The 25,681-nt window shown below is 46.0% G+C and overlaps 1 protein-coding gene across 1 annotated transcript in view; it reads left to right on the top strand.

The window, feature by feature from the left end:
• The first annotated feature begins 2,653 nt into the window (after nt 1-2,653).
• The window catches only part of GRIN2B (glutamate ionotropic receptor NMDA type subunit 2B), a 420,098-nt gene continuing 397,070 nt past the window's right edge, over nt 2,654-25,681 (top strand). Inside the window, exons 1-2 of the mRNA XM_034645464.1 lie at nt 2,654-3,009; nt 4,010-4,420. The gene's annotated coding sequence lies outside the window, so the exon portion shown is untranslated. The remainder of the gene's footprint in view (nt 3,010-4,009; nt 4,421-25,681) is intronic.

Raw genomic sequence — 25,681 nt, 5'->3', positions numbered from 1 at the left:
AAGCAAAACAAAAAAACCTTAACATTGACTGAAGCCCCACTACATGTCTGGAATTGTGCCACTGTTAGAGGAGGTCATTGAGAGGAAGTGACTGCCAGTTGACCCACAAGCTGGATCTGGGCAGTTAGAAGCTCCTTATTCCCTGCCCTGTCCTTAGAATGTTCATTCTACCCATTGTTCTCACTCTAGGAGCCACTTCAAGATACAGCTTTGAGAGACTAATGGAGTGAGACCATCTGGCCTGTATACATAAATGAACCCCACGAAGGCCACTATATAAACTCCTAAGATTCTGGTGGGCCGGTGTTGAGATCCATTTATCTTCGACTGCCCAAGACAAGCCTCGTAGGTAAGTTGTCTTGCTTATTAAAACTGCCACCCACCAATCCGGAGTGCTCTGTGTTTTTCTTTAGCCTTTCCTTGCTCTCCGTGTAGAGGGACCAATTTAAAATTTCACCAGGGGAACTCCTGAGGTTGCAAACCAACAGTCAGGTGCTGGGAATATATGGATAATCTAGATGCTGGTCAAGCTCCTTAAGTAGTTAAGTAATTGGAAAGACGGGAGATACACATAAGTATACAATTTAAAGTTTAGCCTTATGAAATTGCCTTTTATTATAACCAATGATGGTTATTTCATGTGATTGGCAGTTTCATGTGATTGAATACCCATAGTTTCATATGGTTCAACATAAATAGTTTATGGCAATATTATTTTCCTTTTGGGCCAGTTCTTCCTAATGCAAGACCAAATGACCAATTTGGGGTGTGTCGGATCTCCGGTGCCTGCATCACTCACGCCGGTACCGTCACCTACAAATCCCTCCGCACGTTTCCAAATGCAGGGGGTGGGAGTCAGGGGGATGGTGGTGAGGTGTCATACCTCATTTAAAAACTCTTGCAGTTGTTACAGAAACCAATTCAGGCTTGGCTGACTGAAAATATCCTCAGATGAGGTGGAACTTGAGCTAGAAATTGAAGGGGAGGGTAGACCTAGTTAGGGAGAGGGAGTCTGAGAACTCATTCTTTCCTCGACACTTGAAGAAGTGAATGGGCTGGAATGGAATTACTGGGTCCGGAAAGGGAAGAAAAGAAAATAGAGAAGAATGGGCCAATTTTGGTGAAGGGGATTGGGATAGGAAGGGGAAGGTGGGCTCTGAGGGTTTTTTGTTTTTATTTTTTATTTGTTTTTGTTGTTGTTGCTTTTTAAAGTAGGTTAAAGGTCAACCCTTGAGTGAGTGTGGGTCTTATTGTGAAGGTAATGGCATTCCTGGGAGACTCCAGGAAGTGTTTCAGGAAAGCCTCATGGGGTCCTTGCTCTGCATCTTACACCCCTCCTGGAATCCATGTTCTAACAACTGGAAATCTGCACATAGAGGGGCTTGGGTTGCCTGTTGTATATCAAGGGGCACAGCAACTCTGAAGTGGTTCTGTAGTTCTCCAAAGAGGTGGAAGACCAGCCCTACCCTGTCTTAGAAAAGCAGCAATACCATTACTGAGAAAGAATGATTTCACTATTTGTGTTTCCATATAATGCTTATGCATTTGTGTGTGCCTTTAAAAATCTTAGATGCAACGATTAAACCCAACAAAAACTAGGAAACATGAAAGAACTAGTTCAGATATATTATGACTCCTGTCTGGTCTAGAGACCACAATACACATCTGGTGTATGCTACATAGATCAAAGCTCCAGATATGAGAAGCTCATGATATAGCCAACAGGAAAATGTTCCATCCCTATAATATTCTGGATCTTTGACGAGACAACGGATTAGAATAAAAATGGTGCATACACGATGATGTTAATATTGAAACCAAACAATATTACGGGTGGTGATAAGTGCTATTAAAACAAAAAACAGTTTAAGAGGGAGAGAAACGAATGGATGTTTGCGTTTTACAAGAGGGTGGGTTTGTAAATGCCATGAAATGTAGTTTCATATAGGGATTATTCACCAGTCTCATCCTTATCTCTCCTCAAGGTCTTTAAATAACAGGATCTACTTTAATAAAAAATGCCAGACTCCTGGAGCCTTCATGAGTCGTCAGCAAAGCACACATATTATCTGTACTATACAGTTTAGCCCTTCATTACATTTGCCTCTCTTTGTTTCCCGTTGTTTCCCCGTCAGCCTCAGGAGCTCAAAATAGATCCTAAGCTTCTTGAAGGCAAGAACCTGGCTTTCAACTGCGTCCAGCACATGCGCTGCACGTACGAAGCGGAGGCTGATTTGTGGAAAATAGAGCCAGGGTCTTAAATTTCAAAGGGCAGCTCCGCCTTTGAGATGCTTTCCGCAGCGAAGCGCGGCCGCTCACCGGGGGCACTGTCTCGCTCCCCACACCCCTTAGCCGCCCTTCCTCATTGCTGTGCCCCACTGCGGCCAGCAGGAGGCGCCACGGACTCGGGTTAAGCCTTTTCCCCCTTCCTACCCCACTTCCCCCAGCACGTGTGCAGGGGGGGGGGCACGTTTTTGGGTGTGAGACCCAGATCCAGACCAGGCAACTTGTGATCTCCCGCCCAACCCCCGTCCCCGGTGATTAATACCCATTTTTCTTACTCTCCCCCTCCTCCCCCTCCTCGTCTTCCTCTCCCGCTGCCGCGCGGTTGACTTGCACAGCGTGCCCCCGCCCGCTTCCCCTCCCCCGGCTCCGATCATCACCAACTGGAATCTGGGCTCCTGCCTCTCCACCCCCCCTTTTTTTTTTTGAGAAAGGAAGGTCCCCCCACCCCTTTTCAAAAACCACTTCCTTCGGCTTCTTCACCTCTAGGAAATCTCGGGGCTTTGCTCTTATCGAAAGTGTTCGTCAGGGTGATTTTTGATGACCACAATCCCAAAGTGCTGGCGTCCGAATGCATTTTCTTTGGCTTTGCCAAGCAGAGTCGTGAACTTCAAAACCCCCGACACGGATTATCAATCCTGCTTTGCAGGAAAGGAAAACCCTCAATCCCCGGCCACCCGCCAGCCCTCTCCGGAGATTCTGCAACCGCCGAGGCGCTCAGAGTCGGTACGTAAATATTCGCTTTGGAGTCTCGTGTCTCAACTGGGGTTTGGGGGTGTCAGGAAGATAAAGGGTGGAAGCGGTGGAACCGTTAACTAACCTGGTGTTGGGTGAAGCTCTTGAATCCAGCAGAACCCGGCACTTGTTAATTTGGACGTGGCTTTTTAAAAAATATATATTTTTTTAGGGTGAAAGGGGAGGGCTCTCTCCAGTCTTTTTTTTTTTTTTTNTTTTGAGGGGGGCTGTTAATCCCCTTACCGAACAGAGAGGTTGGGCATCGGTGCCCTGGGCCGGAGCCACGCGCCGCGACCATCCGTCCAATCGACACGTTGCAGGTGAAGCCCCGTGCGCTGCACATCAGCGCGGCGGCGGCGTGAGTGTGCGCGGGGGTGAGTGTGCGCGGGGGTGAGTGTGAGTGCGCGCGCGGGGGCGCGTGCGCGTCGGGGGCGTGTGTGTGTGCGCGCGTGTCAGTGTGCCCCTTCCAAGAAATGCCCAGTGTGCACCCTGTGCACAATCAGAACCCATTCAGCAGGAGCCCGGGGTGGGAGGAGGCGCTGCCGCTGGAGGCGATGGGGAGAGCGAGACAGACATGTCAGCAGCAATGCAGATGGGGCTGGGGGCCGCACTTGCTGGCGAGTTAAGTGGGGATTGTGTGTTTCTGCGTGTGTGTGAGTGTGTGCTGCTCTATGGTGCCGCTTCTCCCTCCCTCGCTCCTTCCTTACCACTTCCCTCCTTTGCTTGCTCCCTCCCTCTCTCCTCTTCCATTCAGGTTGGCATTCCCACCTCTCATCCATGCCTGTCCCAGGAATGGTATAGCCAGACCTTTTCTGAATTATTTATAGACCGGTGCCAGCTGTTTTCAATTCCTCTCGTGTGCACTCTGTGGGAAATGCGGGGTTTCCTCCCCCTTTTCCTTAAAACGAATTGATATCTTTTTCGGAATGCATTTTTCTCCCCCTCTGGGGACACTCGAATCAAACCCTGACCGCCTCTTTTTCCCCCTCAGGAAGGGGACGCTTTGGGAATGACCATGCTCCACGGAGGGACAGAGCCGGCCCCCAGCTTCTCTACACAGAGCCTCCTCCACTAAAGCTCCAAAAATCAAAAACCGTAATTGCGAGAAGCCCAGCCACTAACCTCACATGCAAATGGAATAATTACTCTGGATTCTGCACTGTGAGCTGCTCTCCATACCCTGAATTACCTTTGAATTCTGTCTTTTTTCTTTGAATTTGCATCTCTTCAAGACACAAGATTAAAACAAAATTCACGCTAAATTGGATTTTAAATTATCTTCCTTTCATTTATCCTTCGTCTTTCTTATGTGGATATGCCAGCGAGAAGAGGAGACTGGACATTCCCAACATGCTCACTCCCTTAATCTGTCCGTCTAGAGGTTTGGCTTCTACAAACCAAGGTAGGGCGAATTCTGTTTTATTGTCGTCTCACCTGGGGTAGGGATTCCTTGTTTATCTCTCTCTTCAAATCCCTCAAGTGGAATTTTTGGAAGAAAAGGTGACAAGATAATAAAATAATGCTGTTTTGGGAAAAAGGCTTATTACAAAGGGGGAAATCGCCCATGTTAGATCTTTCCCTTCCTCATCAAACAGGTTTTGGGGAGGCAGTAGGGGTGGATGTATGCAGGGACTGAAGATGTTGGGTGACATAAGGGTCTATGTATGTAGACATGCATGGGAGCCCTGTGTGATTTTTGAGCTAAATAGCATTTTATTCACCCAGGGCTAAAGCTCTGATTTTTATGGGAATCTAGAAAAAAAAAAATTTTTTTTTTTCAGGCTAGCTTTTTCCCCTTGCCACTTCCATGCCTGTGCATCTCCTCTCTCTACCTTCCTAGGCTTTTTTTTTTTTTTAATGTCCTTTAAAGAAATGAAAATAACGATTACTGTGCTTGTTGCCCTGAAGCCCACTTGCTGTCTAAAGCATTGACACGGGGCCCAGAGATCCCCGGAGGCCTACTGCAGAGGGACAGGTCTAGGTGGGGAATCTGGCTGGTCTAGGAACACCTGGAATTGAAGGATGCTGCAGGTTAAGAGGACTTCAATCTCAAGCTTGCAAAGAAGGAATTCTGTCAATATTCTCCTTATAATTGATATTTCTTTTTCTGTGCTATTATTTTTGAGCTGTAAATTTCTCCTTCTGTCTGCACATCTATTTATACCCACACATCCTCCAAGCAAACTGTTACTTCCACACTCTTGCAAAATGGCTATCTTGCAGAGTTCTAAAACGCTGTGCATGGGGAAGGGGTGCAGAATTCGACACGTGAGTCTTTGTGTTAAACAAAGAGATGTGCCGTTTGCATGTGTTCGTCTTGTACCTTCCAAAGAGAATGAAGACTTTCTTTTTGTTCCCCCTTCTCATCAATTTTTACAGTATGTGAAATGTGGCTAGGCAGTGTTTTTTTATGTACTTGAGAAATAGCAGGAGAGACGGAAAAGACTTAGCTAATGACTCTTCAGCCAGGCACTCATGCAATGCAAGACAACTCCTGAGGCAATCCGATCACCCACAGGCTGGAGGGCCATGATGGGGAGCTGGGGCTCTTCTCCTTGGTCCACTGACCATACACCCCCAAACTCCGAGGGTGCCCAAATGCAGAAATCAGGTTGCGATACGGATCTTCAAAATCCTGTAGCCGAATCATGGGCATCAGTAGTCTTTCTGAAAGTGTTCTCCCCCCAGATCTTTTTTTTCTGGCATTTTTAATGACTATACTTTGAAGCAATCCAAAATACTAAAGGGATGTAGGGGAAGGAGGAGAGGCTCCTTGTCACTCAACAGCACACCAGAGGTAGCTCTTCATTGTCCAGAAAGGATGGCTATCTCAGCCACATTCACTACTCCCCTCCCCCTGGTGTCATTCTTTGGAGCATTTAACTGGTAACCTGTACCCATCTGTACTGTCAGCAGAATGGGAGAGTGGGATCCCACTTTGAACCATGTTCTCACCACGTCTACAAATAGCTGAGGTTATCTGGTGTGTGCTCACCTTACAGACACCTGAGCTGGTTCTCCATCTGCTTCTACTCCTTCAGGTGGGAGGATGTATTCTTAATTTTACTTCAAAATAGAACAGAGGTATGGGTGAGGACAGCAATTCCATGTGCAGTGGTTTCCTACGTACGGATGAGCGAGGTGAGGTGGGTGTCCCTGGGGCAGATGCCCCTTTTTTCATTCTTGGTGCCCGCGACAGTGCCCTACAGTGACTAGGTCCTTCGTCATGTTGGTTGGTGACCAGGTTGACAGCAGGCCTTTGGACGGAGTCTCAGCCACATTCTCTTAGAATGCTCATGGGATTAAGCCAGGTTCTAGGCCATCCTTAGTTGGCCCTACAGCAAGATGAAGGACAAGAGGTTACAAGGGGAGGGTGCTGAAGAAGAGGAGGACTGGGTGGTGGGAAAGAGACAAAGAGAAGGGGAGGTGCTTGTTAGGATTCAAGGTGGAATCACCACAGGTGGTCCGTACCTTTACCACATCCAAAGCGGTTTTGGAACCCTGATGGGGCAGGTGTGTCCCGCCCCCGTGAGCAGTCTTGGCGAGGCCGCGACTCAGTGGTGTTCCGGGCTGTCTCTGGGCCACTGTTCTCTCTCTCTCTCTGTTTTTCTCCTCATGGCACAAAGAGCTGACTGGGTTCTATTTTGTCTTCTCTCCTTCTGCCACCCCCTGTACAGTGGGGGTTACCTGAGGAAGAAATATGTCCGCTGGTGGGAGGAAGAGCAAATTTAATTTCAGTTGAGGAGCCTCCGTGATGTACAATTAAGAAAAAAAAAAACCCCAAAACTAATGGGAAATAAAGACTTCTCAGGCAAGCCCGGCTAAGTTTAGATTGGTGGTTTGAAGGGAAGCAGAACACCATGGTTGCCTTCTGTCCCTGTGTGGTTCAGGTGTAGCAAAGCATGACGGATCTGGGAACACAGAGCCATGTGGCCGCCCAGAGCTACCTGTTCACGTGCGAAGAGAGGAGCAAGGTGTGCCCCTCGATTGTCTCATTTCTTCTCAGCATTGGTTCCGTGGCTAGGAAGACTGTCTGTCTGAAGAGTCTTGCTTTGCCAGTGCGTGTATGTCGTTTCTGGCTGGGATAGATGCAGAGAAAGCAAAGAAGTAATGAGGCAAAATTAAAGGAAAGGAGGAGGACCAACACGTTTCTCTAGTCACTACTTTGCACACCAAGTGCCTTTCTTGTAGGCTGAGTGCGAAGAGCGACTCCCTCTGGTGAAGGGGTGAACGGCAGGTAGCTCGATTTTGTATTCCTCTTCGCCTCCAGAAGGATGGCTTCAGAACCTTAACCATCTTCTTTGACCTTCATGCACATGCACCAGCCTTGGGTGAGGAGGGGAAGTGGGCACCTGGGTGGTGGACACACGGACTGAAATTGATTAGGGGGGATGAGCGATGCTGGACAGGGACAAACGGGACTGAGCTGATTCAGCCCTTGACCACATCCTCATTGCCTTGTAAAACGTTCTCCCACCTCCTCCATGAATGTGATGAACCCGGGATGCAGGGGTGTGCCCCCTATTTTCTTGCTCAACAATACGAAGATGAAGGTGACATGTCCACCACTGCTAACAAGTTAAAGCAAAAATGTCATGAATATTTATGGAGTAGGAAATATAGCAGGCAGGGGAAAGCACAGGTTGTATGTGAAGAAACCGTAGCAAAAAAAAAATCAGCCTATAAAAGCCAGGGGCAGGGAAGAAGCCAGGGTGGAGCTCACCATTCTAAAGGTTGGCAAACTGTTGTTCTGAGCGATAGCCTTTTCTCCTTAATAAGGAAGGCTAGGGCTGACAAAACCACTCATCTCCTGTAACTTGTTGAGGTCAGGAGTGGATCTGCTGGAAAGTGAGTTCCCTTTTCCCCACTGCCATTCTCCAGCCTCCTTAGAAATTCTAGAAATTTCTTTCTTTCAGTAAATTACATTTTCAGTCTCTGCTACTGTGCATGCAATCGGATACGAGTGTCGTCTCTATAAATAAATATAGATCAAAAAGAGATCCTGGCCTAATGAATTGTTCACATTTATTAAAGTGCATCCCCTCTTTGAAACCACAGAAGAAGTCTCTAGGGAGAGTAGATTAGTGGTTGAATTGATATTATCTTTCAGAAGGATGCCGAAGCTAGAAGAACTGAATGCAGTCGGGATGAGGGAGTGGGCGTAGCTCAGAGGACGTGGGTTTCTGGGGGAGCACCTGTGGCTGTTAACGGTCTGTCTGTGGCCATGACACCTAGTCCATTGTGTGGATGTGCTCTTGGAGTTTTGTGAACCCAGAGAGGTGTGTTCGGGAACCTTCGGTTGGTTTGTTGATGTTCACCAACTACCTTATTTTTGTCTTTTCACTTTTAGTGCTTGCAGCTGAGGTGGGCAGAGAAGGTCGGCGTAGTGCATATGTTGGCCCTTTGCTGAAATCCTGCGTGACGCCCCGAGCAGAATGGCTGCTCTGCCTTCTGTGCAGCACCAGGGCTGGTTCATGATTGTTACCAGGCTTTTATCCCAATTTTGTTTTTATGCTCTGTGTCCCTAAGAAGTTGGTGAGCTCCTTGAGGACAGGGAGGGATAGTTATTCCTCCTGGAATCACTTGTTCTTAACATCGTGCCTGGCACATAACAGGTACTTGAAAAAAAAATAGGTAAGTGGAGAGAGGAAGTGATACATTAATTAGCAAATATTTGTTGTTTGTTCTGGTGGGTGTAGGAAGGATTTGAAGTTAGTAGATGAGATCAAGAAGGTCAGAGCTCTGTGACCATTTAAAACGCACTTCCTCTGACCTCCTCATTTCACAGGTGAAGAATCTGAAATCCAGGGACGTCAGGTGACTGGCTTAGGTTGTGCAGCTGCTTGGTGGCAATGCTTTGTGCACCGCACCACGGAACGAGCTGCGGAGGTTATCTGCCGATGTCAAACGGCTACATCAACGTTTGTCAAACTTGTTTGTCTATAGGAATCACCCAGGGATCTTGCTAAAAATGTACACTCGGGTTCACTAGGTCTGGGGAGGGGCCCAAGTGCCTGCATTCCGGACACTCTCGAGTGATGCCGTAATTGTGGGCCCGTGCATCCTGGGTGTGCACCACTCCTGAACTGGGTTCTGTGTCATGGTTAACGTTGGCAGTTCCACATGTATGCTCTACCTTTGGAACTTTCAGAATTTCTGCTTTTTCTTAAAAAAGCACAGATCCAAGAGGAGCCTGTGTACTTAAGTTCACCCATGTCCCCTCTTCTGTCACTCTCCCACCATGTGTGTCTTTTTGCCTCTTGTGCTTTCATCCTCTGTGGTCTTCTCCTGGCTCTTTTTGTCGTTGAGTCCTCTCTTTCTGTTTTTCATCTCTAGATAGCGTTTATGTATTTATCAGTGCCCCGTGGTCTCTTTTCTTTCACACTCTCTTCTTTTAACTTTATTTTTGTGTCTTTTGGTCCATGTTATTCAACAAACGTTTGTTAAGAACCAGTATTTGTCGAACGTTGTGTCACGAGAAAGAATTAGCTCTGGTTTGTACCCTCCAGTAGCTTATAATTGGATGGGGGAGACGTGTTTAAAGAGATTATTATCATATACTCAGGTAAGATCTATGAAAGGGAAGCCTGGGAAAATGAGGTGGGCTTCACGGAGGGGTTAATGTTTAAACTGTGTCTTTAAGAATAATTAGGAGTTTTGTAGAAGGGGAGAATGGTCCGCCTAGGAGGATGGAGAGCAGATGGAGAGGCAAATTGGTATAAAAGAGCCACCTTCTGCTCTTTCTTGTGTCCCTTAACCTGGGTAGAAGAGCAGCACAGAAATGTGCTGGTTCATCAGTTGGGAATTTTGGATTCCAACCGATGAGGCCAGAGAATAAAGTCAGGGTCTTCTGAAAAGGAAAAGGTGGAGGCCCTTTTTTCTGCTTCAGTGATTGTACAGTTAATGAATCCCGCCCCCGTTTATTACGCTTGCCTTTAGAATGAGCAAATGATACAATTTTCATCTTAGACCACTAGATTGCAGCTAACTTTGTTGATGGCCATTATAAAGAAAGGGACAGCTGTTAGTTGGTTTGTAGCCAAGGAGAGAGCTGGATCCTAGCCCAGGCCAAGCTACTCGAAATGAAGGACCAGCCTAGCCCCATGTGTTTCCAAAGTTGTGAGGTAGAGAGTTGCCATGCTATTCAGACACCAGCCGCTTTCTTTAATGGCAGAAGGGAGCGATGGAAGAAGAGGGGCTCAGTCATTCCCAGGGAATTTACAGAATGCTTCTTGGTAGCTCTTTTAGCTGGCCTGGTGTTTTAGAAGCCTTTGTCATGGAGATGTTCGAGTGTAGAGGGGATGGAAAGACACCTTTTGCACTTGATTGAACGGTAGTCTGGGTGCTTCAGGGTGGATGGATTTGAATTGCAAGTTCCTCTAAATTTTATTTGCATCTTTTTCTGCTGCCCATCCCTCTACCCTTTTACCCCGCCCAACTTCACCCATTTTCTGTGTGTTGTGGTTTGTATTCATTTCATTAGCAAAAGGATCCTAAGCTCCCCTTGAAGACTTTTTAAAGATCACTGCATATAAAGAGAGTATTGTGAGGCTGGAGGTATGTGGATGAGCCCAGTGTCCCCACTGGCTGACTTGAGGGACATTCATTCCAAGCTACCTTTGAGGGGCAGGGCCATGGAGGCACAGGGAAGAGGCTTATGATGAGAGGGATGGGGAGAGGGGAGAGGAGAAGACACTAGGCTGGCCCCGAAGGATCAGCAGACGTGGAAGGAAAGAGAAGTACAGGCTTTGACCCTGCTTGGAGTCCAGCTTTACAGGGAGGGGAATGTCTGGAGTAGAGAGCTTTCTAGATTAGGATAATTTAAGGTTTTGACTAATTAACTAACTCGACTCATAAAAACCAGGCTGTGCTCCACACCCGCCGCTCTCCATGTCTTTGTTCCCTGCCTCATGAAGACTGTGAAGTTCCTTCTTTAGAAAGAAATGTCAGGTTTCCATTTCTCATTAATCTTCATAGAGAGCCTATCAGGGTTTCAGCTGGTTAGAATTTCTGAGGAAATCAGATCTTGTTTCTTTTTGAGAGGTGGGACTTCAAAACAACGGTGGGATAAAAGCCCTGCATTATTCAGGGAGGGGAGAAGAGTGGCTGCGAAGAAACTTGAAGCGGAGGTGATGTCTTTCATCCTTTTCTCAAAGCTAATTGGACTCCGTGAAAATGCGTAGACGTTTGGAAGCAATTCCCCCACCTTCTAGGGACCTCAGTCTGATCACTCAGCTGCCACAGTCGCTGGCGTCTTTGGGTTAGAAGTCACTGTGTTCCGTGTGTGTCCCAACATGCACACACGCCACACACCTGTACACACGAGGCTTGGGTGTGTGTGAGTGTATTTGTATAGCGACTTAACCTACCAAAGAGCAATAGTAAAAAATAATCTTAAATGCATTAAATGTGTTTGTGGAGATTAGGTACAGTAATGTGTGTGTGTGTGTGTGAGAGAGAGAGAGAGAGAGACATGGGGTAACAAGAATATTAATGCCAATAAACATCTTGAAGATGATCTGTCCTCCACAACCACCATTTTAAAGCTGTGCAAATAGCTCCAAGGTGTAAAGAAGACGCATACATGGGGCAGAGCCACATCCACTGAGTCTCCATCCAGGGCTTTCCCGTTCACCGCCCTGCCCCTCGAGTCCCTTCGGAATGCATGCGTCTTCCGTTAGCTGGTGGTGGGCATTTGCTCAGGCACATATCTTCAGAGCCCAGGGTACTCCTTGAGGTGTCCTTGCAAATGCTGGGTTTTTCCAGGGTGTCCCGGTGGCTGCCTCAGTGATAACGGAGGTATTGGTGGTCTTGAGTGTCGGAAGCTTCTTTTTGTTTCTGTGTGTGTTATTTCACTTGTGTGCAAGCCATTGCTCAGGGGCCTCGATTTTCTCATTTCTGAATCTGTGGGACAGGCTATGCGGTCCTCCTTAATCCCAGCTCAATAACAAAATCACCTGGAGAGCTCCCACAAAAATAGACATAAAGAGCTACACAACCACAACAAAAACAAAAACAGAAACAATGATGTCCATGCCCAGGCCAAACCCCACGCAGTGAAGTTAAAATCTCTCAGCAAGGGATCTAGGCAGGGGTCGTTTAAAAACATTCCCCAGGGGATTCTCATGTGCGGTCATATTTGAGAACCACCAGGCAAGATGACTGATGGGGCACCTGTTCTCTCTAAACATCACGCGGTCCTAGCATCTTAACCTGCAGAGGGAGACTCCATCGCTGTCACATTCTTGCGTGACAGTCAGAGGGTCCCTGAGCCAAAGGCAGGAGAAGTGACTGGAACACGGGGGGATTTAGTGTGCAGAGTGCACAGAAGGGGGTGCAGCCTGGTGTGGAATTAAGTAAGAGCAGGGCTGTATTTATTCCTGAGCTCTCTTAACATCGACTGGTGCAGAAAGTTAGGAAAGTCAGGGAGCTGCTTTGCCTGTCACCCTTGAAACAGGTGTGGCTGTGAACTAGGGCGAGTGGCCCTTGGTTCTGCAAACCTCCGTTCCCCTTAGTCCTAATTGAGGGCGCCCCATTTCTTTTTCTGGGAGAAAGCCTCATTGCACTCCTTTATAACACTGTCAATGTAGGCAAACTATTAATAAATGGGGCTGGATAAGCAGACCCTGATTGACTGGTGAGGGGTGTGAATGGTACAATTATCTTAGTGCTGGTTGGAATTCGCTAGCCCTGTCACCCTCCCTCTCAGTGCCTGAAGTAGAATATTAAAGGCACAAAGAGGAGGAAGAGGGTAGGAGGCATTGAGCTTCGTTCTTCTCTGACTGTAACTTTAATCACTGCTTATTAGGCTTAGCTGGGTTAATAGTTTTCTCACATCCTTCCTTTTTGGCTCCCTCCCTGCCCATTTTAAAATAAATGTGAGCCTAAATGTAGAGGTAAGAAAAGAGCAGATTTATGGATCTGTGTTCCTTTGAAAAGACAGACCCGAGGAGAGTAAAAACACTAGTTCTCTTTTGGACATCTGCACATAGTGGTTGGAAATGCGAGAGAAAGGTCATGAGTGTGGTTTGGACTCTCATTGGTGTCTGGTGGGATATGCAGAGGTGGGAGGCATTAAATATTTAGGAGAAACCCAAGAAGTGTACTCACTGATCTGAATTTTTAAATAAATATTAGTTAGCCCTGTGTAAGCAAAACATCCAAATCATTGAGATACTGCAGCTTTTCCCCTTTGCATTTGTCATGCAGACCAGCTTTATCTGTGAGTTCTGCGGGGGCCAGAATTGGTATCTTCAGGGTTCATGGCTCTCCTTTTTATCACCTCGTTAGAAATTCCAGGATTGTTTCTGGGCTTAAAGGGGGAAAGGGAAAAATTTCAGTCCTTATCTGGTTCTGTTTATGCCTGTATCCTGGTTTTTCCTTCAACTCACATGGGAAGAAGGACTACAGAAGAAATCCTACCCTGGCCAAATATGGGTGCCCAGATCTGGGAGGTCTTTCTTGGGTAGGAGAATGTTGATCCCTTGGATTTTTGAAGAAAAAATACTGAATGGGTTTTCTTTGAGCCTGCATATAGAAGAGAAATCACTTGTGTTTGTTGATTAATTTGTCATTTTTCTATGAGAACGAGATTCATGGTTTATGTCACTTTATGTCCTCAGTGCTTAGCAGAATGCTCTCCACACTTGGGCAGTGCTCAGAAAATGCTGGTTGTCGATAAAGATGATGATGAAAATGAATGTGCATTGAGGACAAAGTTGACATATTTATACCTTTTATGTTTCCAATTCCTTGCCGTCCAAGCATGTCTTGATGCTTTGGGTGAATTTTACTAGAGTTGAATGGATGAGAGTGTCTTTTATGCTAACTATAGGCTGGCAGAATGAAAATATACCCATTTCTTAGTGTCTCTCCTCTTTGATCTTTATTTTACGTTGTGTTCAATGAGGGTATCTCTTCAAAAAGCTCTTACTCATCAGTAATTATACTTTTCCCTTTTCCTTCAAATTCTGTGTCGATACTGTCCATTCCTCCAGTGCATCTGAAAGGCTGTCTCACCCACGAGGTCTTGCTTGATCTTCCCAACTAGAAATAAGCTCTCCCAAGTTGTTGGTTCACATACTATTTTTATTTTCCCTTTGTTTGTAGCCCTTTTCTTATGCTGGCTTTTGGGGCAAATCCCTTGAGGGCTTTTTCATCTCTATCCCCCAATCACCTTCACTGCACTGGGCTTTCTGGAACGAATAGGATCATGGTTATTCACCTTCTCAACCTCTCCTTTCTGTTCTGCACTGTTTACAAAGGTGCTTTGATTTCAACATAAAATTCAAGGTTGACTCTGAAATGTATGAATGATCTTTCCGTCGCTGTGGCGGGAATCTAGTTTATTGATAAATCTGCATTCATGCGGCTGAGACAGAGGTGGGGGGAAAGGAGAGAGAGGTCCTGGGATTAGAGAGCTAGAATTTGTAGACCATTTTAGAAATAAATGGTGGAATGAAAATATTAAGAGTTATTGCTGTCGGTCCAAATGTAATAGTTATCCAAAAGGAATTGTCTTGCCTTTGCTTAAGACAGTCTTCTGTTGAAATTGGGCCTGGAATTGGCAAATAGATAATTTGTGGTGTGCCCATGATAGCCTGGGTTATGTTAACATATGTTGTCACATTTAATCCTTAATACAGGCTGACATTATTTTGTTTCTCAGGTGTACAGAGTGAGGATTAAAGAATTCAAGGTCACACAGCTGTGAGCAGTAAGCCAGGCTTCCAACTACATCCTTGATTGTAATCCCTCGCTCTTTGTTTGTTTATTTTTTTTAAAGATTTTTATTTATTTGAGAGAGAAAAAGCACGCACAAGTGGGGGGCAGAGACAGAGGGAGAGGGGGAAGCGGTCCCCACTGAGCAGGAAGCCTGACATGGGGCTCGATCGCAGGACCCCAGGATCATGACCTGAGCTGAAGGTAAATTCGTAAACAACTGAGCCACCAGGCACCCCTCCCCTTGCTCTTTAAATTATAAGGAGCACCCTCCATGAAAAAGAACATAAGGGTTTATGTTGTCTGTAGAGGAACCTGTAAGTAGCGTGTACGTCGAAACCTCAGCCAAAGTGACTACTTCTTCTTCTTTTTCTTTTTTAAAGATTTTATTTATTCATTTGACAGAGATAGAGACAGCCAGCGAGGGAGGGAACACAGCAGCGGGAGTGGGAGAGGAAGAAGCAGGCTCACAGCCTAGGAACCTGATGTGGGGCTAGATCCCAGACTGCTGGGACCATGCCCTGAGCCAAAGGCAGACGCTTAACGACTGAGCCACCCAGGTGCCCCCAAAGTGACTTCTTGATCACGTCTCTTTGTGTTTTGCTTTTGCCAAAAAGCAAAGCTGTTTTCAAATGAAAAAATGAATCCCTACAAAATTGCCAAGCTCTGGACCTTACTTTAATTCAGTGAGAGTCACGGTGAGCGATTCACGGCACTGGCAATAGCATCGTTTTCATTTCACATGATGGTTAAAGCTGGGGCACCATCTTCTCAGCCTGGTCTGGCATTTCTTTATGTTGACTACACCTCCAAACTTGAACTCGTCTCCATTTAAGAGGAAACAATCCTTTTCTACTCATTTGATCGTGGACATTATGAAGAATGCTAATTTTCTGGTGCCTGCTGCTTTTTGAAAGCCATTTGAGTACTACTTTCGGTGGAAACAAATGGTTAGAGTAAGAGAATGGCAGCCAAAAATACTGCTTTGCTGCTGGGTTTTGATTATTAACAGAAGTCATTATTATTGCTCTGTGAGTTAGACCTCCCTCATTCCAAGATGAATATGAGGGAGCTAGTTTTGTTTCAAATATCTGCATTAACTTTTGACGCAGAGGGCAGTTTATATATAAACATATAATACAAAGGTTAAATCCCATGTCTTTATTTTTCTATCTAAGGCAAGACAGCCTCTCTTCGTGCAACAAAGAGTTCTGGTACTTTAGCCCTACCACGTGCATATTTTTAACACTGCCTTCCAGTGACTCAAGGCATAGTGGTATTGAAAAAGGAACACTGGCCAGTGGGCCAGGAAACCAGGCCCCTTCTCAAGCTCACGTCAGCTCTGTGTGATTCAGGCAGATTACATAACCTTGGTGAGCTTACCTCCTCATCTGCAAGATGAGGTCTTTAGGGGGGACAATTATTGTCTTGTGGATCAAATGAGGCAGCACAAAGAATCCCCTCAAACCACAAGTTTAATATACATACCTACAATATTATTATTCATAACTCCATCTTGCTCAAAATAATAGCCTTTCAGTGCCTTTAATGCAGTGCGTCCACTCCTAGTGGGCAAGAGAAGAGAAAATATTTGTTGGAGAGGATAGGCAAGTGGGGGCAAAGTTACCAGGATTCCCAGTGCAGGGCAGCACCAAGGTCTGTTGTGACCTGTGGTTTTTAATCTTTGGTCCATGTCTCCTCGGGGTCTCTGTCACAGTATTTATCTAGAAAACTAGATAAAAACTTGTCAAAAAGGAGAGCAGGAAGACTCTTTCTAGCTTTATGTATAGAACTCTTTTTTCCAGGCTTATCTTTTATCTTTACATGACCCAAGAAGAGTAGAGATGGAGACACAAGCTAAGGAAAAGCTTAGCCACGCAAGGCCATTTTAAACTCAGGCCTCTGCTCCTGCCTCTCACTCCGTCTGCAGTGCCCTCCCCAGCTTCCCTCCCCAGCTTCAGTCCTGTTCCGCCTTCAGGAGTCAGTCGGGGATCTTCTGTTCCCGGTCTTCCTGGGCTCCCCAGGCTGGAGGCACTGCTGTCTTCGTGCTCCCATAGTTCCCCAGTTTGAGATGATGCCTGCTGAGGCTCTGTCCCACCCACCTCTGATGTGAATTTCTCAAGGGCGGAAACAGCCTCTCCTCTCCGCCCTGTGTGTGCCTAGCCGAGTGCTGGCCCATGTGGACACGTAATCCACAGCTGCTAACATGACGTGAGGGTCTACAGGCTTTCCATGCCTTTAGAATTTAACAGTTCCAACCACCCTTGAAGGTAGGTATAGCTATTACCTACATTTTTGCATGAGGATTCTAAGGCATGGAGAGGTTAAAACTTGCTTAGCTCTAGTGGCAGAGCCAGGATTTGAACCCAGCTGTCTGACCTGAGCTCACATTCTTCAGCTTTATGCTCTACAGCTTTGTAGGAAGTTTTTATGGTTGATCTGAACGATCAGAGACTTAGAAGAAACATATTGTGTGTCTGGTTTTACATAATGAGGACAGTGGAAGGAAGAGAAGAAGATGGTGCACAGTGGGATTTGAAGAGTGGTTAGGACTTGGATCTGTATGAGTATTTCTGGACCTCATTCTCTTGATGTGGTAATTAAATAAAATAATACAAAATATTAATATATAAATTAAAAAATACCCGGGACTTCCAGAAATGCATGGGAATATGATTAGTATAATTATTGTTGAGTTTTGAGTGAAGCTGTGTTTCTAGAACTTGTGCTTCTGACTCTAGGGGCATGTTTGGGGTGCTGGGGGTGGGCTCGTGCTGCTGTTTTCGAATGGTCTCCATCCATTCTTACTGCAGTCTAATATAGTGACAGGTGTAGGAAACAGTGACTGAGGCCAAGAACTCAGGAGTCAGACAGTTAAGGTTTCTGTTTTGCCCCTGTTAGTTTAGTGGGCAAATGTCTTCAGTTCTCTCTACTCCCAGATTCTTTATCACAAGATGAGGTGTTAATAATTCTAGCTTTTTAGGTACCAGGAGAGTTAAGTGAGTTATTTCATTTTGAATAGTACTTGTTACAGAGTAAGCATTCAGTTAAGTAATAACCACTTTGATAGCCCCTGGTCCCACCCACGTCAGACCCAGTTTGGGTGGCAAGGGTGTAATGTATGTGGGAATTGTGTCTGAATTAGAGGCTTCCAGATCAGGACTGGCATTGACTTCTTTGAGTATCTCATCAAATCATAACTGGCAAGAGAAGAAAGTATGGCCATGAGCTGACATGTTCCTAGAATGTTGAGAGGACATGACTTCTTAGTGCAAAAAAATGGGGAAGATAACCCTGGTTGGGAACAAGTCAATCAAGGATTTGAGGATTGAAGTGAGCCCTGGGCAAAGTGACCATGATCAAACATAGGATAAAATGAAAAGCTGTAAGGACTTACGTAAACAAACAAATGTAAATGTTGAGAAAGAAAGGAATTCTTTCAATGAAAGAAGGTAACAGAGGCAAAGACAAACCAATTTGGGTGTAATAATGACAATCGTTTGCATTTCTGGAGTGCTTTATAGTTTACTAAGGGCTTTCTCATATGTTTTTCTTCCCGACACATATTTTGGTCTTCCCAAGAACCCACCAGGAGGAATTCTGGGCAGGAAGTATTATCTTCATTTTACAGATGAGGAAATTGAGGTATGACGTATTCTAGCGATTGTCCAAAATTGCACAGTCAGGAGGAAGTGGAACTCAGTTTCTGAATCCCACATCCAGGGCCGCTCTTTCTCTACCTCCGCCTTGAGAGAGCCGGGGAGAGCAGCTTGTTACCATGGTTGAGACACTTGAAGGAAGGAAGTCTAATTGGATAAACAACGAGTTAATTCTAAGAAGAAAAAAAAAATGACTTTCATGGGCAGGTGAAGATGTTTAGAAATAGTAAAAGTTGTGAAACCTGAAAAGGCAAGATGCAGAAGACAGAAGGGTTTGGAACATGCAAATTATTATTTCAGTTCTTTATATTTTTATTATTTTCTTCAGAATTTCTACAATACAGCACATTATTTTCATATTCAGAAAAGATGAGCTAGGAAACAAAAGCAAGAATAATTATATCAGGAATTAGATAAAGGGAAATGGGGAAAAGTCATCTGCATAGGGCAGGAGGTATATTCTTACATTCCTAGAAATAGAATAGGGAACTGGTTACTAATATAGTCCCACGTGTGTGTGTTTGTGGGTGTGGGTGTGTGTATAATCTGGATTCTCTCATGGGTTAGGGAACACAAAACCAAGTTAAAGTTGGAGAGGTTTTTTTAAAAATTTTTAATTTTTATTTATTTTATTTATCATTATTATTTTGAGAGGGTGTGCGCACACACACAAGCATGGGGGTAGGGGCAGAGGGAGAGGAGAGAGTCTTAAGCTGGTTCCACCCCCAGTGGTCAGCCTGTCTCGGGGCTGGATCTCACAACCTTGAGATCATGACCTGAGCCAAAATCAAGAGTGGGACGCTTAACTGACTGAGCCCCAGGTGTCCCTTTATTTTATTTTGTAATTTAAATTCAAGTTAGTTAACATACAGTGTAGTAATGGTTTCAAGAGTAGAATTTAGTGATTCATTGCTTACGTATAACACCCGGTGCTCATCACAAGTGCCCTCCTTAATGCCCATCACTCATTTAGTCCATCCCCCGGCCATCTCTACTTCCGCAACCCTGTTTGTTCTCTATAGTTAAGAGTCTCTTACACTTTGCCTCTCTCTTTCTCTCTCTCTCTCTTTTTTTTACCTTATTTTATTTTTCCTTCCCTTCCCCTATGTTCATCTGTTTTGTTTCTTAAATTCCACATATGAGTGAAATCATATGGTATTTGTCTTTCTCTGACCGACTTATTTCACTTAGTGTAATATTCTCTAGTTCCACCCATGTAGTTGCAAATGGCAAGATTACATTCTTTTTCATGGCTGAGTAATATTCCATTGTACATATATACCACGCCTTCTTTATCCACTCCTCTGTTGATGGACATCTGGGCTCTTTCCATAGTTTGGCTATTGTGGACATTGCTGCTATAAATTCTGGGGTACAAGTGCCCCTTTGAATCAGCATTTTTGTGTCCTTTGGGTAAATACCTAGTAGCGCAATTACTGGATCATACGGTAGTTATTTTTAACTTTTTGAGGAACCTCCATACAGTTTTTGGAGTGGCTGCACCAGTTTGCATTCCCACCAGCAGGACAAGAGGGTTCCCCTTTCTCCACATCCTCGCCAACAGCAGCTGTTCCCTGTGTGCTTAATTTTAGCCGTTCTGACTGGTGTGAGGTGGTATTTCATTATGGTTTTGATTTGTATTTCCCTGATGCTGAGTGATGTTGAGCATTTTTTCATATGTCTTAGCCATTTGTATGTCTTCTTTGTAAAGTTGGAGAGGATTTTAAAACACCAATAAAGAGTGTAATAATAACCTCAGGTCTTAATGGCAGATTCTAAAATGCCTCTAACAAATGGTCACTGCAGGGCCAAAGGCTGCCATTTGAGATGACAGAGGACTGGAAAGATACCTGAGGGCCAGCTTATAACCTTTTAAAATCAGAGATGATGGCTGGAAATTATAAATTCATAAGCATAAGTGTTAGATTGGAAAAAATATCAAGCATAATAGCCAGTAACCAAAACCTTGAAGAGACCAGGGCACAGTAACTATCTGAATGGTTTTTTTGAAGAACAAACCCTATCAGGTCTGTGGTTTTGTGAGAAAGACAGGCTTGGAAGGCTGTAGGAAACGGACATATGTAATTGAGAGAAAGAAAAAATAACGGAAGTTTTAGATCTGAATTCCCCTGAGATCTTATCTTTTAAACAAGGAGAATGGGGTAGGCTGAAGAGTTTGTGCTTAAAATGGAGCCTCACGGGCCGGGCCGTGGCTGCCTGGAGAGGCGATGCCGTAGCCCGTGTGGCTTGTTCACAGCTGGGGGACACTTGGATTGAGGTGGGGACCGTGAAGAGGTGTGCCTGCCTTTCATGTCCGAATGGAAGAGAGACTGTGCTCCTGGCTGAGGGGTGAGGAGGTTTTGTGTCAGGGTTGGCTTCTAGCTGTTGTACAAGAACAGCCCCACTTACAGCCTCCACACGCCATATTGCCAGGCCAAGTCCCTGCTTTATCTCTGCCTCCACCTTCCTGCTGCCCATCCACAAATTGCATGTGATCTGCTCTGGATCCTCTTCTCAGAAAAAACCCCACCTTTATGGAAACACTCCGAAAATTCCACACAGAGTATTAGGGCGTTTGGGATCCCTGAGGCCCGTGCCTGGATGCCAGGTCAAGAACCCTTGCTGTAGCTCTTGTTCCTCCAGTTATTTGTCTCTGGAAGGCGGGGTGCTTGGGAAAGAATTTTCCTTGGTAGCCCAACTCCTTTGTTCTTCCAGGATTATCTAGCCTTGTGGATTTATTTCCGGGATGTTTATGAGGGCTTGAGCCAAATGCAGGGCTCTGAGCTCTTTTTTTGTTGTGGAATCAGGCATAATACTTGTCCTCTAAGAGCTGACAGACCAGGAATTGAGAAGGAGGCAGAACTGAAGTGTCTTTAAGGTGGTCTATACCAAGTGAGGTAGGAGCACTGGCCATCTGGCTTAGACTTGAGCGAGCCAGCGAGGTCACTTGGGAGTTGGTTGAAGTGCTTTGGAAGGGATGAATGTAATTCAGATGAAACTGGCATAAAGGAACAGTAGCTTTATGGCTCTCCCTGCTGTGATAGCCCTCTCCTCATCTACCCCAACTGCCTCCTTGACTCTTGTCGAAGGCCCTGAGAATAAATTCTAGCCAGAGATGAATTCTCCTTTGGGACCCCAGAGTGATGACTTCTTGATTTCTGATCTCCCTCACCTCCCATCAGAGTTGATAGTGGAGATAACCTTTTTAGATTTCCTTCTTACCCTTCTCACGATTGGAACTTTGTTTCTATTTTCTACTGGGTGCCTGGTAGTCCCTTTTCAGGACACCTCAGGTACCAGTGTCCCCAAGGGACATTTCTAAGCTGGTACTGCTGTGGCTTTTAAACCAAGGCAAACTTAGATTTTGAATAGTCTTAAGTCCAGAGGTAGCCTGAAGCCCCATGACCACTGCTCAGAGAAGTAACCCATTGGACTCCAGAGCCAAGTCTTTGATGTTAAAGGGACTTTGGTTCAGAATCCCAAATTTGCCACTTGCCACCAGGTGATCTGGGATCATGCATTTCATTTTTTGGCCCTCAGCTTCCCTCTTCTGTAAAATGCAGGTTATGTGAAGGTTGGATGAGGTAAGGTATATAAGTGCCTGGAATTTAGCTCCCTTAGGTCTCCCATCCATCTCCCGTGAGTGGTGCTGGGAGTTCTCAGTAGGGCAGGAGAAAGAAAGAGTGATGGTCTTTTCTAGCCTTTCCCATCTTCTGTTTCTCCCACACAAATGTCTACCCCAATTTCTCAGCAATCCTCCTCTAGGACTCTAGTGCAAAGAGAAGAAGAAATACAGAAGCCACATGTGTTCTTTTCTGCTTATGAGGGGGACAGAGGGAAGTGTATGGAATCCAGTGGCCCAGGGAATGGGGAGTGTTTTAAAATAAGTCTGGAAAATTAGGTATGTCTAGCGGGTGCAATCTGGGGAGACTTGAGGGCTGAGATCCTGGAGTTATTAGAGACAATGGCAAGGAGCGAGGAAAGAGGGAGAGAGAGAAAAAAAGAGATTGACGAAAGGAAAGAGAGGAAAGCACCATATCCAGGACATGAACTTCAATCAAGTTATTTGGCTTTTCCTCCACTTTGTGTGTGAAGAAAGGAAAAAGACCAGGAAGGGAGAAATGGAAGAGGAAAGGTGGAAAGCAAGGCGGGTAGAGGACGAGGGGGCCGGAAGGCGGTTTCCACTTCCCTGCCAGCGGGGACTGGTCTAGTGCAGAGTGCCTGTCTAACTGCAGTCCCCAGAGAGGGGCGGTCCCCGCTGCCCCCGGCCACCTTCCCAGCCTGGCCGGTGACGGAGTGGCTTTGGCACATTTCCGGAGGAGAGTCAGAAAGCCACAGCTGCTCTGCCACCCTGGGAAGTTCTGTCTGGACTCCAGGGAGTGTGCGTGACCTCTTTGTGGAGGTCAGCCAGCCCTCCCGCCTGCCTGCAGCCCCTCCCCAGGCTTCCTTGGGTGTTACCGGCACGGGGATCATCCAGCAGGCTGCGGAGCAGATCCGCGCTGTGTGTAACTTGCTCTGTGTACGTTTCTTTGTCTTACTCCTGCCTCTAAATGGTGGCAAACAGACATTTTGGGAAGGAATTAAGCCTTATAAGTTTACAGAATGTCAAGCATTCAAATGGCAAATAGAAACCAATTTTGAATTTTTCTGGGTTTTAGGTGATTTGTACCATGGTGCCTCCCAGTAGCCTAGGCAATTCAGGGATGCTTCCATACAAAATGAATGTGGTTTGCGGAAATCGGAGTCTAATAATGGCAGGCTGGTGGGATATTGGTTTTTGTGAAAGCCTTTTGTTTCCGTTAGAGGAGGGGTGGCATATATTAAAAGTGTTGGGTCCTGGTCTCCCTTTGGTATCGGAATTGGGTGGGAATGAGGCGGGCGTGGAGGCAAGAAGAGCCTCCCTTTGCTCCTGCCTGGTTCCTCGGTGCAGTTGGGCTCCAGCCCAGATGCAGCTGGAGGACGGAGCTGCCGCCAAGTAAAGCCGTGCTCCCCGCTGCTTGCTGTGTGGAGGAGCCAGCTTAGTGCACGTGTGTGCGCCTGCGTGTGCGTGTGTGTGTGTGTGTGTGTGTGTAAGAGAGAGACAGAGAATGTGAGAATATGAATGAGCAATGAGTCCTTCTCAGCCTACAAGAAACTTTAGAGAAGGTTGACAAGGGCACCGATTCTGATTTTCTACCCGGGCACCAGTATATTTGAAATGACGCCCAGGTGGCTCTAAGGTACAGCCAGGCTTGAGAATTACTATTCCAGACCTCCTGCCCCAGTTCTCCCACACCTGCTCCTTTGTCTCATACGTGCAAAGTTAGGCTTCATCTCCGAAGGTTCTGCTTGCAACGTCCACTCGACGGGAGCAGGCCGATCCCGATTTCCTGAAATTCCTGACTATTCTTGTCTGCCAGCCCAATGGACCCATGTTTCTAGAAGACATGGTAGATTGATTAAGTAAGTGTTCTTAACCTTGTAATTTTATGCACACAGCTCCTCATGCTGTGGAAATCACTGTTCTTAGATTTTTCATTGTAAGTGGGTTGTTGAGATTGCCCAGAGGGAAAGACCTTTCTCTAATTTTAATAAAACAAGTGTTTATTTAGCTACTCAGTTAAAATAGTCAACGTTTTCACTCTTCATTCCATTTTCTGCTCTATTTCAAAATAGACACTAAAGAATGTGTGTGTTGGATTCGTGCGTTCTTGCCCGTTTCCGCTGAACATCAGCCACTTACCGGTTAAGACGGGTCCTCCGCGTCATCTCCACAGCACCTGCATTCAGATCTTAAGAACGTGCCTTCCCTCACTTGCAGTGTGTCTTTCTTACCCCATCCCCCGAAGACCTGGGTTCACCCTCCTTCAGGCTTTGCTTCCTCTGTTTCACCTGAGTCACTGACCGTTGACTTGTCCACATGGAGTCCCTTGTCGCTTCCTTCCCTCCTCAGTCTGCCACTTTGTGTTTCATCACACTCTAATCTCTCCATTACCGTACCATCAACATGCTTCAGTCATATCTGCTTTTGCTGTCCTGCTGCTCATGCTATTGAGGGCAATTGAAGACACTCCCAGAGGTGAGCTCACCTGGCCTGCTTCCGTCCTGCCTTCCAGAACTCCATCATCACCAAAAGATGGGGTGCCTAGCCTTCTCTCACAAGCCCCAGAACCACATGCTCCCGCAGTTCTTACAGCATCACCTCCCTGAGCATCCTCTCCTCCACGCTCCTGCTTACAATGGATGGGCTCATCACACGTGGCTGAGGAAATCCGCTCTCTCTGGTATAAATACCCACACTTTTTGACATAAACGTTCGTGCTAATCTTTTGTGTGCTGGAAACTTCGGAGGGGCCCTTTGCTGCATCTTTCTCGACTTGGACAGCCTTTGTTTCTGACGCAGTCCAGCTTGTCATTTGGCGGTCTGTTGTCCCACTCAGGGCCCCCACACTTTCCTGACATCATGAAACTCTGTCTTCCCCCTGATTCTTCACAGCTGCTTTCAGTGTGGTGGCCTTAATGCCTTTATTTATTCAAACCAAAATTCATGTGTCCGCCCCCAACCTAGCCCACCTTTCTGAGGTCCCTACTTCTTGGCTGAGGGCTAGCGTTCTCCCAGAGCCTCAGGCTGGCCCTGCAGGGATCTCGTATGTCTCCCGCAGACCCGCTTCCCAGCCCGTGATGGATCCCGTGGACTCTGTCTTCAGAATGCTTTGCTTCTGACTACTTTCCACAGAAAGGCAGCAGAGCCTCGCGGTGAGAATCACGGACCTTGGAGCCAAACTGCCTGATGTCCGTTCCTAGTGGTGGGACCTTTGAAAAATCACATACCTCTCTGAATCTTGGTTTCCTCATTTATATAATGGAGATAATAGTAGCACAGCTGTTTCACAATGTTGTTTTGAGGTTTAAATAAATTAATCGCTGTGAAGTACTTAGAACAGCACCCGGCGCATTGTGAGCGTTCAACAAATAAATGTTGGATATTATTCTTACCTCAGTATGAGGGATTCTCTGGGGATCGTTTTGCCTCTTGGGACATTTGGCAATGTCTGGAGATCTCTTTGAATTTCCCGACCTGGGGAAGTAGAGTCTGTTGTCATTTAGTGGGTAGAGGCCAGGGATGCCGCCAAGTGTCCTACAGTGCCCAGGGCAGGCCCTGCTAACAGTTGTCCAGCCGGAATCTCAAGTGTCGAGGCTGAGAAGCAATGCTCCACGTCTTGGCCGCAGGAGCTGCCACCGTTTTCTCACGGTGTAATCTAGTGCCCATTTCTGGATTTTTTTTTCTCGGTCCTCAGCTCTTT

This window comes from Ailuropoda melanoleuca, chromosome 16 (genome assembly GCF_002007445.2).
Source record: "Ailuropoda melanoleuca isolate Jingjing chromosome 16, ASM200744v2, whole genome shotgun sequence".
NCBI lineage: Eukaryota > Metazoa > Chordata > Mammalia > Carnivora > Ursidae > Ailuropoda > Ailuropoda melanoleuca.
Note: the sequence above shows the minus strand (reverse complement) of the source record. Positions and strands in the feature narration are given on the sequence as shown.